Source organism: Miniopterus schreibersii (genome assembly GCF_964146895.1).
Source record: "Miniopterus schreibersii genome assembly, chromosome: 2".
Classification (NCBI taxonomy): Eukaryota; Metazoa; Chordata; class Mammalia; order Chiroptera; family Miniopteridae; genus Miniopterus; species Miniopterus schreibersii.
The window spans coordinates 107136311-107152475 of NC_138102.1; the positions used below are offsets into that span (position 1 = coordinate 107136311).

The window sequence follows — 16165 nt, forward strand, 5'->3', positions numbered from 1 at the left end:
CAGGGAAGAGGTCCTCACAGGGTGGCTGATGCACAATCCTGAATGCAGGATGGAGGGAGCTTTTCTCCTGCCACCATGCCATGAGAGGAGCAGTGGGCTGGCAGGAGGGAGAAGAGGAGGGCAGGGGGGGGAGTGGGGGGAGTGATCTGGGAGTGAACATATATGGGGGGAAAATTGTCACCCTTATGGACTGTGTGACTTCGGGGGACTCATCTAACATAAGAGGGCAAGAACCCCCAGGAAGTGACTGTGAAGGCCAGTAAGTGCTGGTGACCACAAAGCCTGCCCTGTGCCCATCACACCAGCATAGCAGGCTCCATCAAGGGGATGGTGGCAGAGACCAGCCAGGCTGGAGGCAAGGTGCTTTGGGCAGAAGGACCCCCAACCCCACAGAAGCCATCATTAAGGTGCACAGTACTTCATGCTTAAGTACATTCCCAACCTGCTTGCTGGGAATCAGAAAGGCACAGACACTCCTTCCAGGCAGTAGGAAATGAAAAAAATGCCTGAAAGACACAAAAACTCATCTCCTTTCCCACAGAGGAGGATTTGTACAATTTCTCATTTGCTTTCAAAATAGTGCCTGTCTTATCTCTGGAGCAGGACACCATGGGTTAGCAGTGAGTCTAAAACACCATTCTTTCAAAGGACTTAAAACTTGGGGGGTGATGAAATTGTATGAAAAGACATTTCCATTTATGTGCTGGGGCTCCATAGGTTTTAGTGGATGCCCAAAGGGATCTATGACTTCCCCTCATGAGAAGGTTCAGGCTCCTTTTTGGGTAGGAACAGGCAAGGCCCAGACTCTCAACTCCCAAGAGAAGGGCCATGTTGTGGGCACAGGCTCAGAGACCTCATGGGCCCATGGCTGCCAGCAGAGACAGAGTGGGACTAGATGGCAGGTCTCCAGGGTGCAGACCTCTGGTTCAGCTTGCTGCCTACACAGCACACAGACTACAATCTGTGTGTGAGGGTGAGGGAGAGAACACTCATGCATCCGAGTTTAAATTCCAATTTCCACTTTGGGACTTGGATGTAAATCTGCTAGGTCTTAAGTCCAGGAGGGAATGCAATTTACTGAAGAGAGTTTGGAAGCTGTTAAGCTCCCTGATAAATAAACTGTGTTTCTTCATCTCAGGTCTGTGAAAACATATTTTCTGGGAACTGAGAAACCCTCTTGGAAAGTATTAGAATCTTCTCCCTGCAGGAGAGCCAAACGCACAGATAATTGTCTTTTTAAAGCTGCTTGACCTTTCTGGGCAAGGAAATAATGCACTCACATGGCAACTAACCAATAACTCTGCACTGTTACCCTAATTCTTTCTAAAAAAGGAATAACTTTAGTCCCATGAGTTATAGAGGGAAGATGCTATAGAAACAGTCTTGGCATCAGAACATTCTAGATGCTGCCCACATTGGCTCCCTAACCATGTACTAATTACATCATCAGCATGATCATCAGTACTCACTGTTTTCAAGGTTTGGGAAGCCGCCTGTATGTCCCAGGACTGAAAGAAAGAGAAGGAACCTTTGAAGTCAGACTACTCCCATATGTTGTCTGGAGAGACCCAGAGGATGAATGTCATTTCTCTATTCTCACAGAGCAAGGCTGAGAAGAGCTGTGATTCAAAACCTTATCTCTGGTCCCAGCTCCCACCTTCTGGGTTTGGGGGGCTGGCAGACTCACAGTGCTGCCAACAGTCATGATCTCTGAGCTTCCCCTGCCTCTGGTTGTAACCAAGGCGAACAACACTAGGACACCAGGAGCTAATGTGTTTATGGTGCTTTGGAGGTGCAAAGAGCTCTAAAAGGATGCCCTGTTATTAATGATGGTAATGATAATATGTAATATTTATATACCACTTTGGCTGCTAATTTCCAAAATGAGAATGGAAGAATTTAAAGACCCAGGCAGCTCTGTGGGTAGCAATTGTTCTTGACAACTCAGATGGAATCTTTATCTCTGGTTGCCCGGTGTGCCTCAGGTCTTTGAATTTGTTCTAAGATGGCAGGCAGCAATCCAACCTTTGGATGGTGTGGCTCACACCCTTCCAAGGACACACAGGACACTGAGCAAGACTTGGGAGAGCGGGAGATAATTGCTTTACATGTTCACAAGTTCAGCCAGTTTAGATTTATTGAACTGCCATGTCATACCTGTTCATGAACAAGCTTCTCCACCTCAACGCCCACCAATTTTAAGGCCAGACCTCCCTGGGTTTGAATCTCAGCTCTGTCATTTTTTAGCTGTGGGATTTGGGGAAGGTCTTTAACCTCTCTTTACCTCAACATTCACAACTGTAAAATGGGGATAATAGCACTGAATTTATAGGGTTGTGATAATTATAGGAGATAATATATGTTAAAACCTCACAAAACTTCTGGCACATAGTAGGCCATCAGTAGGTCTTAAATCCTATTACATTCTTATAAATGCTGCACATGCTATGTTGTTGAAAGGCAGGCAACTGGGGCAAAGTACCCCGTGGGAATCTGTCCTTCCTGGGCTGAGGGGGACGGTGGTTGGGACAACAGAAGTCACCTATCAGCTATGAGGTGAAGGCCAGCAACACAGCTTTCCTACTTCCCAGGTACATACAATGTTTACTTACATTATGTCAAGTCAATTCAGAAGTTGTAGTTAACCCCGTGTTTGCCAATGGGTACCTTCTATAAGTTAATATACCAGAGACATACATGTAGTAATGAAAAGTAGAGCCCAAAGCTAAGATTATTATTAATGACAACTTTCATTAGAGACGAGTCCCTGACTGTTGTTGGTGGTGTTTTCTTATCTCAAGCTCTGGTTCCTGCAGCTCATTTCCCCTCCCAGGGCCTCAGGTGAGTATAACATAACAATTAAGGTGCCAGGCCTTTCTGGTCCACCTTGCCAGCTTGTCCCTTTGCTCCTGCTGTCTCCGTCCAGCCCATCTGCCCATGAGCAGGTTTGGGTTTGAAAGGCCAAGCCTCAGAGCAGTGTTCTCACACTTGAGGTGCAGCAGAATCCCTGGAGTGTTTGTTAAAACACAGATGCTGCCCCTGTCCTCCTCCCCCCCCCATCGAGTTTCTGAGTTAGCAGGTGGGGATGGGGCCTGAGATCCATATTTCTAACCAGCTGGCGGCTGTTGAACCTGCAGGACCTCACTTCGAGAACTACTGCTTTTGGGCAGCGCTTTTCAACTGCACCCCAGGTGAATTCAGTCGGGCTGTAGAGCGCAGCAGCAGAGAGAGACCCTGGTTCAGAGGCTGGGCTGCCCTCTAACCACTGTGCCCTCTGTTCAGAGCCTTGGGGTTGCTGAGCTGTCAAAATCAGGAATCACAGGCTGACCCTGGGTGGATTAGGGCTCAGCGCACTTTCTATAAATGACCAGTTAGCAAATATTTCAGGCTTGTGGCCCATGTGGTCTCTGCCACATATTTTTCATTCTTTGTTTGTTTATTTCAACCTTTAAGATATGTAATATTAGCTCGCAAGTTACAGAAACACAGTTTGTGAACCCCTGGAGAACAGCCAGTCATGAACTATCAAGTTTAATGATGAAAATAGTTATTCACAGTTAGCATTACTTATACAATAAATTAAAACCAAGGTAGAATATAGATTTAGAGGAATTAAAGGTACAATGTAAATGTGGCTTCTTCTAACAGTTTTCCTTTATACATAAAAAACCGATGAGGGGCTTCCTTCCACCCTCCTTTTCTAGTTCATGGTATTAGAACAGCAGGTCCTCAAACAACGTTGTTTCATTCAACGTCGGTTATAGAGTTGATGAGATGCCATAAGAACTTAACTCTGGTTTATAACAATTAGCTGGCAGTAACACTGATTTCACTATGAGTCGTTTCACTTACAGTCTCAGAACATGTCAAAGACTTACTGTACTTGCTTCCTAGTACCTGCCTGGAACTTGGGTTCAAAGCCCTTTAGCTATCTGCTCAGCGTGATCAGAGAGTGTTAGCTGCCTTCTGAGTGTTTCATTCTCTCCCAGGGCTTCTAGTCCTAACTTCCTGTCTCACCCTCCCTCCCCACAGAGAAATTTATTTCTTCTGGAAGGCCTAGCTTTCCTAAGTCTGTGTGCAAAAAGCACCCCCAAATCTGGAGTCACATGGCACTTGCACATGGCCCCTCCCCGGGCTTCTCCTCTCTCCAACCACAGAGCACGTGCTCCCTCGGAAACTTCTGCCTTCCCCATCCCAGCCTACCTGTGACAGGACTGTGACCAGAGCAGCTGGCCAGGGGCTCTGAACAGTCCTAAGAGCTCCAAGCTTTTTGCTTTTCAATCTGTTCCAAACCTCAGAAAATGGACAGTAGCCACCTCTACTCCTGTCCTCTGTTCTTTTCTCTTGAGCCTTTTAAACACACTAGAGCCTGTTAGTAAATGACCGAAGCTGACTTTTAAAAAACAAACGATTTAAAGCAAAAGGGTGGAGACGTGGGTAAGGAAACAGAAGCCTCCGCTGTTTTCCAAGGACGTAAGTGGCTGACTGGAACCCGAGGGCACTTGAATGGCCCACCCATTTAAAGGATTTGTTCTGCCCTAACTAGGCTACTATCCAAAAACATGACTAAAACTGGAGGCCAAGGGTTGAGGCCTTGCTGGCTTCACGGGCCAGCAGTCTGTGGGGCTGAACGGAGCCAGCGCTGAAAAGGGCCTTGGGTGGGTTAATGCCCTGCCGAGGGCATCTTGGTGGGCACCACGTGAGCAGCGGGGAGATACACGTTTGTGTGTCCCGGTTCCGTGCTGCCTCGTCTGTCCAGTGTTCATGATGCCCGTGAGCACAGAATCCCATTTAAAAAATGTAAATGATATAAAGCAGAAAGTAGACATGAACAGTGAAATCACTATCAGTTACATGGTCTTTGATTACTTTTTTCAGCTGCAGAAACAAATTTTCATTTATATTATAGTTTGGCTGACAAAAATCTTTCAAAGCATGAGGTCAATTTAAAAAAAAGAAGAATCCATAGTTAGGACAAGCTGAGAACCACTTTGGGTTACTCCCTCTACCATCAAAGAGGATCAGGGAACGACTTCAAAGCAGACCAGGCAACCAGCAGATCAATTTCCCTTAACATTTCCTGACCCTCTGTAACTTCCTCAGTTCTTGAATTTGTGGTATTTTACAGTAAAGCTCCATAAGCCTGTAGGAAGGGCCATATGCATGCACAGGGGCAGTGAAAATGGGAGAGAGACGCTGTTCAGATACAGCTGCATTCCTCCCAAAAGCTGTGCACCAGAAAGGCACCCCAAAAAGAAAAGGGGTGCTTGGCTGGCCTGGGGCATAACCAGCAGGAGCCACGCACCCCCTGACCACTGCCAGGGGAGATCTGTTTAGACACAATTGTACAGCAGTTACCACCCAGCAAGGCACCTTCTCACCATGAGCCCTTTTCCAAACCGTTCACTGTTGTCAGCAGATGCCTGGGCGCTCCATGTCCTCGACTGAGTTGAGCTTTCCAGGCTTAACCCAGGCATCCGTACACTAGGCGAGGAGTCACGGATCATTTCCTCTGTTTCCAGGATGAGGAAACTGAGTCTTAGTGAGGTCACAAGGGAGGAAGGGGCAGAGCCGGGACTCTAGGCTGGGCTCTCCGCCCTCGGCTGGCACGTTTTCCTTGCCATCTCTGAGCTCCAGCCATGGCTGGGTGAGAGCCACGCAGTGTGCACTCAGCTGTGTTCCCATCTTTCCCTGGGAGAGATGGAATCTCCCCAACAATAGATGCTCGGAGGTCAGGGACTGGGTCTTTATGTATTTCTCAGGCCTGAAGAGTCAAGGCTCCTAGCAGGCAAGTGGTGAATCCATGTATATTAATACCCCCACCCCCGTCTGCTCCATGGTGTGCTGTCTTGTAAGTACATACTTTATGAACCTGGGAACCCACAAGTGTCAGCCAGAGCAGGGACATGTACAAGAAGCAGAGTCCGTAGTCCAATGGAATGAACGGGATTCTGATCTGTACTCGTCTCTTCTCTGCACTTCTCTCCAGAGTCCCCTCCTTAACCAACCACCTAAACAACCCAGCGAAACAGCCAGACCGCCTCAGCCCATGGGTATACTATTAATGTAGAATATCGTATATAAATAATAAATGTTAGATATCATATAACTATTATAGTATACATGGGATACACTAACTCTCATGGGGTTTAGTAAAGGTGGTGGTAAATACATATTCTGTCCCCAAAACCCGGCTACAGTGCTGGACACAGGAGCCCCACTGCCATTTGTAAATGTATTTATAGGAAGAGACATCATGAGAGGTGTTTTACATGGAGCTGACGTGGCTGCTGTAAATATGGGTCAGGGTAAGCCATTATGATGCTGTGCTCAGAAATCACCCAGAGAGAAGGGCTCCTCTCTGCTGCCAACTACTCAAAGAAAACGATGCTGAGTGGACACCTCCTGGGCAGAAGGCACATCTGGGCAGTTTGCCTGGGAACACACCCAACTGAGGACAGGGATAGACACAGTCAGTCACCTACAAAGGCAGCTTCGTCTATCAGCGTGTGGCTTACCACTCTGTGGATATTCAGTGTGTCCTCCAGGTCTAGTGCTTGTCCCACAGGCTTCAGAGTTTCCCACATACCCCTCATTGCTGTATTGGTGCAAAATCATTTTCATATTAACCCTGGTAAAAAATTCAGGGAATTAAGCCAGTTTCAAAAAACAAACCTATATGATGAATTCCATGGCCAAACCTATATGATGAATTCCATGTCTTTGGTGCTCCTTGAGGGCCAGGTGTGCATTATTACTATTTCAACTTGGAGTTGAAAAGGCCCCTATGAGTCTTCTGATACAATGGTTTCCTAGTTTTCAGTGGGAGGATGCTCTCTTCAAAGGACATCCTACCTGGAAGCCAACCCATAGCTCAGAGTAACCCTGATCAGTTGGTGCTCCCAGAGCCCAGCCTCTAGGGCTTGCTCCTCCCTCAGAAGCTCCTAGGAGCACAATTTGAAAACCATGCAGCTATTCCCCTGTATTGAGTCATTCAGTCACTCACTAACACAACCTTTCTTGAGTACTATGTGTTCTGGGTGCTGGTGAGCCTGCAGATAACAGGACAAGGGAGGCCCTGCTGCAGAAGCTCACAGTGTGGTCCAATGGGACAGACAGAAGTTCAGATGGTGGTAAGTGCAGTGAAGCAATTAGATCAGGGATGTGATTGTGGCCAGGAGGTGGCTACTTTAGATTGGGGATTAGGAAAGGCCTTTCTGATGAAGTGAGACATGAGCTGAGAGTAGAAGGACAACCTGGAAAGATGCCCTGGTTCTGACTCAAAGAGGAGAGTGACTTTCCCAGGTCACACGCGAGGAGGAAGCCGAGCTGGGACCTGACCCCAAGTTTCCAGGCTTCCTGCCAGGGCTTTTTCACAGTGTTTACCAAATAGCTACTACACTCAGAGAAGTGGAGGTGACAGGTGACATCCAAGGGCTGACAACCCACCAACCACATCCTGGTGTTCGGGGCTGTCTGTCATGACTCTTGACCTCCTACCTGCCCTCCTCAGCCCCTTACAGCCTGGGGGCTCTCTAAACCAGAAGTTTGACATCCTGACCTGTGACCTGGTTGGGAAAGCTTCCTCCTCTCCTGTCTCCCTGGCTGCAAACTGTGGAAAATGCTCCTTACAGCTTCCACTGTTGGCAGATGATAAAAGCAAGGCAGTGGGTATAAAGCCTCCTGGCTCACCTGCAAAAAGGGTCCCTGGAAGTCATGCTACTCCAGGGCTCTGACTTCAAGGCCATCCAAGCCAGTTTCCCCTGCAGAAGGGTTCACACAATGGCCCCACATGGACCTGCGTGTGTATCACACACCCGAGTCCAAAGAGCTTCACAGGCAGACACTTCCTGAATATCACAGGAAGCAGCATGCAAATGGCTCCCTCTATGACCCACAAACCAAACAGCTCCAGGCCCCCAAGTGTTGCCCACACCTCCCAGTTGGCACTGTGGGTCCAGCATTCGCCCTTTGCCCTCAGAGCCTTTCTGCTATCAAAGCACTTTCCAGACAATAGCTAATTTGAGCTTCATGAGGTAGGCAGACAGTGGCTACCAGTTTTGCACATGAAGCAACTGAACCTCAGAGTGACCTGTGCAGGGAACACTGCTACTGACCAAGTAACAACCACTAAATTTTCATTCGAACGCAGGTCTCCAGAGTCCTACAGATTCTTTCCACTATAACCCAACTGCCCACCAGTTAAACACAGACCATCCACCTTGACTTAATACCACCTTCATTCTCTTAAGAGTTTTTCCAGAAGCTGCCTCTTCTCTCCAGCCACCCCTGCCTCACCATGTGCCAACGTGCTGGGATCTCTGGAGCACTTACCCCTGCACACTCAGCACTGTGGCCCAGCTGAGATGCTCTCCCTTCCAATCCAGCTGAGCTCTCCTCCCTTTTGTATTTTCCAGCCTATCTATGTATGTGAACCCACACACATCACTGGTGAAAACCATACACTAAAACCTTCCACACCTTCCTTCTTTCCATACCAAACTAATCAACTGCACAGGCAGAAATTGGCAAACACAGATGACAGGGTCTGCAGCACCATGTTCCCCAAAATACACAGCTCTGCCCATGGGACTGGTAGACAGCCCTGCCCAGGCAGACAGACCACTGAGGACAGTCCTGTGCACACAGGAGGCGCACCAGCTGCCGGCATTTAGCAAACCCCACTTTACATGGGGAACAGAGCCAAAGGACTGTAAAATTTTAGTTAGGATCCCTCTGGATCTGTCACCTTATGCTTAAGAGCCAGTGACTAGAATTCAGGGTGGACAAAGGGAATGACATTTTGAAGAGAGACAGACACGCACTGAGCAAGCTGGACAGCACAAGGCACTGACAGGCCCGGAGCGCTCCCCCAAGGCCCGCGCGCAGAAATCAGCAGCACAGTTGTGGACACAAATGCTGGGGACCCCGCACAGACACCAGTGCATACGCACATCTGTCCTGAGTGTCCCAGGGTTCCTGCCCCACTCCTCACCCAAAGTCTGCCTGCCCCTGCTCGCCAGGGCCCCTTCGGTCCAGTTCCCGGGACCAGACAGGGGAAGTGGGGCGCCTCCGCCCAGCGACCCGCCGGCCTCGCGGGGACGCCCACCTCCCCATGCGCCCCAACTCCATCGGGCCCTCCGGAGGCCGACGCACTGCACTTACCGGCCGTGGGCCGCGGGGCTCGGTTAGCGGCGGGGGAGCGGAGCCCAGAGGCGGAGCGGCGTGCGTAGGGCGGCCCTGCCCGCAAGCCCCGCGCGCTCCCGCCCTCCCGCCCCGAGAGGGTCTGGGCGAGCGCGGCCGCCCCGCCCGGAGCCCGCCGGCCCTTCCCGCGGCCCGCGCCTCCGCCCGCCCCGCCCCGCGCGTCCCCGCGCCCACCCCGCCCGCCGCGCCCCTCCGTTCCCAGGCTCGCTCTCCAGCCGGCCGGCCGGCCTCCCCAGAAGCCCTGTGTGGCCGCGTCTTTGTTTGGAATTGGCCTTTTTTCAATTCACAGCACACGGAGCGCATTAAGCTGGAGTTAGGGGCAGCTGTGCGGTTGCCGGGGGATCCTCGTTAGGAGGCGGTGGGACGGCCGGGATGCGGGGGCGGCCGACCGATCGCCCAGTCTGCCCGTCGCCTCTCCCCCGCCCCGGCCTTGCTGCCCCCTAGGTCAGCCCCTGGTGGAGCAGGAAAAGGGCAGGGCCCCGGGAGACGTTGGCGCAGGAGGCTCAGGACTCCGGGGACAAGCCCAACTGGTCGCAAACAGCCTTCCGTCCCTCCTTTCCTCCTTCACCCCAACCGTGCGCGAGGAACAACACTACCATCACCGCCCTGTTCCCCTGAGAGTCCTGCTGACCCTCAGCTTTACATTTGCTGGGCCCAGGGAGAATCAAGATCTCTTTCTAGATGGGGGAATGGAAGACTAGGCAGAGCTCTCTGCCTGTGTCCTGGCCAGAGCAGTCACAAAGCTGCCTACAACTGGCTCTGCCCTTAACAGTGGGGCAGGCGTGTGTTATTTCCCAGACAACAAAGGCCTGTGCTTATCCAACCATGTTCTTTTGAAACTTGACTGCAGTGAGCAAGGTTACCCATTTACCCGGTTGCTGGGTCAGGGAGGCCATGGGAGGCAGGGAGAGCTCACAGGCAAGGCATGGGGGCACCAGCCTTCTAAATGCCCTGGCTGGTGAGAAAGGATGAGCAGGAGACGCAAAGTGGGGGTCTTCAAAGATGATTGCAATAGTCCCTGTGAGAGGAAGACCTGCAATGGGTGTGTGTTTGGGGGTGGTGGTGAATATGGAAGGTGTGTTTGGGGGGGGGGGGGTGAATATGGAAGGTGCAGCAGAAGGCTGTAGAAGGAGGGGTACAGAGGGGGGGTCTCAAGAAAGAGGCCCATGGTGGTGGTGTGGGTGTGGAATTCAGAGGAGGACCTGGAGAGATGTGAGGCTGAGAGAAGATGAGATGGGAGAGAGTGTAGATAAAGTAGAGAGGCCCGGGTTGAGGACAGAGCCCGGGTCTAAGCAGGCAAAGCAGCCAACGAAAGGAACTGAGACCATCCAGGGGGGTCAGCACTGTGCAGGGAGACAGCAGTCCAGAGAAGAGGGCGTGCTCAGTAGGGGCCCGAGCTTCAGGGTGACCAAAGAGGAGGGTGCACAAGAAAACAGGAGATCTTTGGGGACTTTTGAGAGAATTAGTGTTGGAAAGAAGCCAGATTGCCCATCCTTGGGGACATCTGGACATGCAGGTAGCCAAAGGCAGATCCCTTTGCTTCCGCTCTAGAGGGTCCTAAAGGGCTATCCCAGCTCCAGAGCTTCCCAAGGGATCAGCTGAGGCCTCTGTGGAAACTTCATCTCAGCTCAAGTTCACTCTCTGCCCAGTCCCATTTCCTCACTTTCTTACAAGTGGTGTTCCCGAGTACGTCCCAATGGACCTACTGCATGCTGATTTCCATCTCCATTTCCATGCGGAGTCTGTTTCCCAGAAACCCAACCTGAGATATAGGGCCGCTGAGAAAGGGAGAGTGAAAGAAAGAAAAGGTGAGGTGGTTACCAGCCTTGTTGTGGTGACTGCTTTGTAAGGTATGTAATGTGGAACAGCTATGTCATACACCTAACACTAATGTAATATTATATGTCGATTATAATTAAAAATAATTTTTAAAAAGAACATAAAGAAAACAAAAACACTAGGTGCATGGTGGTAAAAGAAGACAGCATGAACAGCCCATGAGCATCAGGGGGAAAAGACCAAGCAACGTGGTGGGAGAGAGGCCTGAGCAAGCACAGAACGTCGCCTTTCCCTCTGACTTCCTGCAGGACCCCTGATGAAGCAGACCCCCAGTGCAGACCTTGACCTCTAATGAAGCAGTTTTAAGAGACAGAGATTGTCAGAAAAAGAGAGGTGGTGTTAAAGGAAAAGACAGAAAGGGGGAGCAAGAAAAGAGTTATTCATAGTAGAAATACGATTGCAATGGTTCCTGTGACAGAAGACGTGTAGGTTTTCAAAGCACAGTAGAGGAGAGGGGGGGGGCAGGCCTTTGGAGGGAGAAGATGCTATAGGCGGGGCAAGGATGAGGGGAAGCGAGTGTTCACTAAAGTTAGTAAGTTAAAACAGGAAGGAGAGGGTTGGAAAATGTGCTGGAGGAACCTTTTAGCAGTATGAGAGGACAAGTGAGAAACAAACCCGTGGACCAGGATATCCTGTCTCCAGCACTATCCCTACTAACATTAAACACCTAGAGCAGTGAACCAACAGAAATATGATATGTAATTTAAAATCTCCCAGGAGCCATGTTCAAAATTATAAAAAAAAGTAACAGATGAAATTAATTTTAACGATACATCTTATTTAACATAATATATCTAAAATACATTTATTTGATTATGATTATTTCAACATGCATCAATATAAAAATTACTTATGAGATGTTTTACATTTTCTTCCTACCAAGTCTTCCAACTCTGGTGTGCATTTTACACTCCCAGCACATCTGAGTTCAGACACTACCTTTTCATGGAAACACCTGATCTGTATTTAGATTTCATAACATTTATGTTTGAAAACATAGATTTACAAATCTAAGTTGCCACATACATACTTATGCTTTCCAATAACCAAATTAAATGATAAATATTTTTATATTAATTAAACTTAATTGAAAGAAAAATTTAGTCTTTCAGTTGCACTCAGCAGAACCTCAAGTCCTCAGCAGCCACATGTGACTAGTGGCTACCCCATTGGGCCTCACGGGTCTGGAATATGAATTCCCAGACTTCTGGATTTGGGCCTTTGTTTTGTCTTCACCTTCTGTGAAAGAAATGGCTCGCCAACCACCCACCAAGTGCTGCCCCACTAACAAGACCCTAATCCGTCCCATCTTATTTCACAGAACGCACTTGAAGAAGATGAGGGAGAAGGCTGAAAATCCAACATCTGGAAGGGAAATGAGGGTTTGGCTTGGACAAATGAGTCAGGAAAGTGAGATATGAGTTGGAAGGATCCCATCCTGATTGTTACTCTGCTCACACGAGGACTCTGTGGTTTCTTTCCAAGTCGAATGCTCTGGAGATTGAACGGATAGTGCACAAAACAGCTCTTGTTGATGCGATCTCCTGTTTTAGTAGTTCCCTTGGAGCTCTGAGCACTGATTGAGTCCAAGACACTTGGGTGTGGCTGCTAGGTCTGGTCCTAATTTCCTGCATCTGCAAAATGGGGAAAGTAACCCCTTATTTGGGGCGGGGGGAATGGGAGGGATCAGAAAAATCCCAATTATGAAGATATAGAGAAGGAATGTTAGTCCCATGTTTGGAGACCGTGCCCTCATCCAGCCCGTGGCACATCTTCTGCTCCCCACTGGGTGCTGGCAGCCTCTGCTTTGAGCCCACACTCGGGCACAGTTTGCCTGCCTTACATCTGATAGATTCATCATGGGATGCTGGAGTGATGGAAGTTCTAGAGACTCCTTTAGAGATGTAAAAAGAATAATAACACAGATTTCCTTCCTTCGCTCTGAGGGTTCTACATCTATTACTTGGAGGTGCGGGTAGATCTGGTGGTGATACCATTGTAATTAGCTAACTATTATTATTATTATTATTATTATTATTATTATTATTATTTTAATCCTTACCTGAGGAAATTTTTTCCACTGCTTTTTAAGAGAGAATGGAAGGGAGGGAGGGAGGGAGAGAGAGAAACTCTGATGTGAGAGAGACACATTGATTGGTTGCCTCCAGCACTCACCCTGACTGGGGCTGGGGATCGATCTGCAACTGAGGTACATCCCCTTGGCCAGAATCAAACCCAGAACACTTCAGTCCATGGGCTGACACTCTAACCACTGAGCAAAACTGGCTAGGGTGTAGTTAGCTAATTATTAATAACAAGAAAGGAGCAAAGGGAAGGCCAGACATTATAGAATGCTCCCTGCAGAACACTGGGGGAAGGGAACTGGACAAACAGAAAATAGATGCATTCCCAGTAAAGTTGGGATGACATAGGGAAGGTGCTTGCTGTCACTCACACCTGGGAACAGAGGTCATTGACCAGAATGGGTATGGTCACTGCAAGCCCATGAAGATTTGGGATACTTAACCCCCTAAACAAAGGATTTTGCTCTCTTGGTCCCTCTTGGCATGCTTGGCTCATGGCTCATGCTTGGCTTCCTAGCAGTCTCCTGTGTGGGCCACGGTCATGTGGCCCCTACGCACAATGTACTAATGGACTTCAGCTAGCCTGATGCTATACTGGACCTGGCTCCAACGTGGAAAGGAAACTCTGGACACTGGCTCTGTTTCTGAACCCCAGCTGCATTTCTTCTATGACTGGACCAAGGGAAATAGGACTTTAGAAATAAAGATTTAATTCCACACAAATAAAAATCACTCGTTCTCCTGTGTGAGTCTCAGAAAATTCTTTTTCTCAGGGTACTGTAAGAACTCCACTCCAGCAGCACCCAGTGGGGACGAGGACCCCCCCCCCGTTTCATCTGATACCAGTGTGACCCCCTTCACACCAGCACTGGACCTGATAGCCTTGCTTCCCAGCAACAGCATCTATAGCCATTTCTAGAAATGGAGTCGCACAAATGGATGGACACACACACCACACGCACACATGACACTGATGAGCATGAACCAGTATTGTTTGCATCCCAGGATATATGGCACATTAACTTAATATTCAGGTTGTACCCTAAACCCTCACAGGTCAGAAATGTAGAAGTTGTATTTCTCCATCCCCTGAGTACAAGCCTGTTTTTCAAAACAATGTCTAGTCACTACCTAGGAGGGCTGCAAGGAAATGAAGTTTCCCGTAACAGCCTCTGCTCCTGTCTCCCTGACACTCCTGCTTGGTTAAGCTGCCGTCTTGATGTGGCTCTGATAAGATCTCTTTGTATGGATTCTGAGCCATCTCCAGGAAAAACAGCTATGTTCTCAGAGGTAGAAACACCCAGGTAGAAAGCACTCTCTTCCACATACACATCACACAGCTGTCAACCTGTTTCCCCATTTTTAAAATGAGGAGAAACTCATGAGATTTTTTTTACCATCTTAGGTAGTGGAAACTGGCTTTTCATCTGTGTGAAAATAGAGCTAAACAAGCTCTGATCAGCACCTTGGCCTCTTCCAGAAGGACTGGGAAATAACCAGATGTTAAATAATGACCAATTAATATTAGCTTGAATTCAACCTGCGTTTAACAATGAACTTAATGACTGAGCTTACTCATTTTTGCCACAATGCCTGGCACTTAATAGAGGTGGCAAATAAATGGTTGTAAAATTGAACCTCATGGTCTCAGGTATAATTCCCATGAAAGAGATGTTCCACCAGAATCGAGGCATATGTCCAATGACACCAAGGACATTAGTTGCACTAATTAGTGCTTAAAATAATGATTGAGCTTCATTAAAAGCATTGTTCGGATGTCCAACTGCTTGTCATGCTCTCTTGGCATTCTACATAAAGGACTTTACAGCTGGGTTCTTTCCCAGGAGAACATTATTTAAAGCAAAACACAGAAAACACATTTAGGGTACAGAAAACATAAGTACAGACAGCTGAGTAAATATATAAATAGTATGCAAAATGACACAAGTCTTTAGAGCTGGGACTTTTTGATATATGTAGCACACACTGCTAATCCCTCCCTTCTCTAAGAAGTTTTCTAGAGCCTGCTCTGCAACTGGGGCATAGGCTTCCCGGCGGCCAGGGTCACATGCCAGGGAGGAAGAGAAGCCTTTGGATAAACACCGTGAGTTTTCTGCAGCACCTGTGTTACTTATGATTTATATTTTGGGAATAAGGTTTTTAATATTTTAAAAAGTATAACATCTGTATATCTCGTAGAAAATTCTATCACTATAAAATATTAAAGAAAAAGTAAAATCACCTGAAATCTTAGCTATCAGAAATAATCATTGTATTATTTTCTTCTGTGGGTATATATGTGTGTGTATGTGTGTAACCTGATTTATTTCACTTTAGAGTATATTCTAATCATATTTTTATGTCAATAGGTTTAAGAACATATTAATCACTTTTGATGTAATATTTGGATATACTACAATTTATTTAACCAACACCCTATTCATGGATATTTAGGATGATTTCAATTTTAAAAATATTTTACAATGTGGTCATGAAACACTTTTTCATATATATCTTTGGCAACTTATTCAAGTATTTCTTCATGAAAAATTTCTATAAATGGAATCACAAAAAATATCATATATATTTATATAAATACCATGTATATGTATATAAAACATTACGCATAGAAAAAGTTGGAAGAATATGTTTCAAACTTCATGTAGTCATTACCCCTCAAGAGGGGACTGGGATTGGGGATGTAATCAAAGAGGAATTTCACCAAATCTATAATGTTTTAGTTTTCACAATGAAAAAAAATATCTGTGTAAGTTATAATTACAGTAGTTACAATTTAAGGTAACACCAGTGAAAAGAGAGAAGATAAAGTAGTTATCAGCTGATAAATCACACATCATTGGAAATAAAACTGTCCACTTTTTTCTGCTGGAAAAAATTAAAGGTAAATACCAGAAGAATAGAAACAAGATAGTATAAGAATTGTAAACTACCAAAAGAAAAAAAAAGGAGACACAACATCTAAAAGCTTGATTAATGCAACAAAAGTAAGGAATGGAAAAAAGAAACAACAAGAAAAT

General features: G+C 47.3%; 1 protein-coding gene across 3 annotated transcripts in view; it reads right to left on the reverse strand.

Moving 5' to 3' along the window:
- TSPAN11 (tetraspanin 11) overlaps nt 1-9330 on the reverse strand; it is a 66299-nt gene extending 56969 nt beyond the window's left edge. The window contains exon 1 of one of the 3 annotated variants that reach the window (XR_013998135.1): nt 9166-9257. The gene's annotated coding sequence lies outside the window, so the exon portion shown is untranslated. Of the gene's footprint in view, nt 1-9165 lie in introns of all 3 variants that reach the window. The other 2 variants (XM_081128058.1, XM_081128057.1) reach the window with 2 other exon arrangements.
- Nucleotides 9331-16165: the final 6835 nt, after the last annotated feature.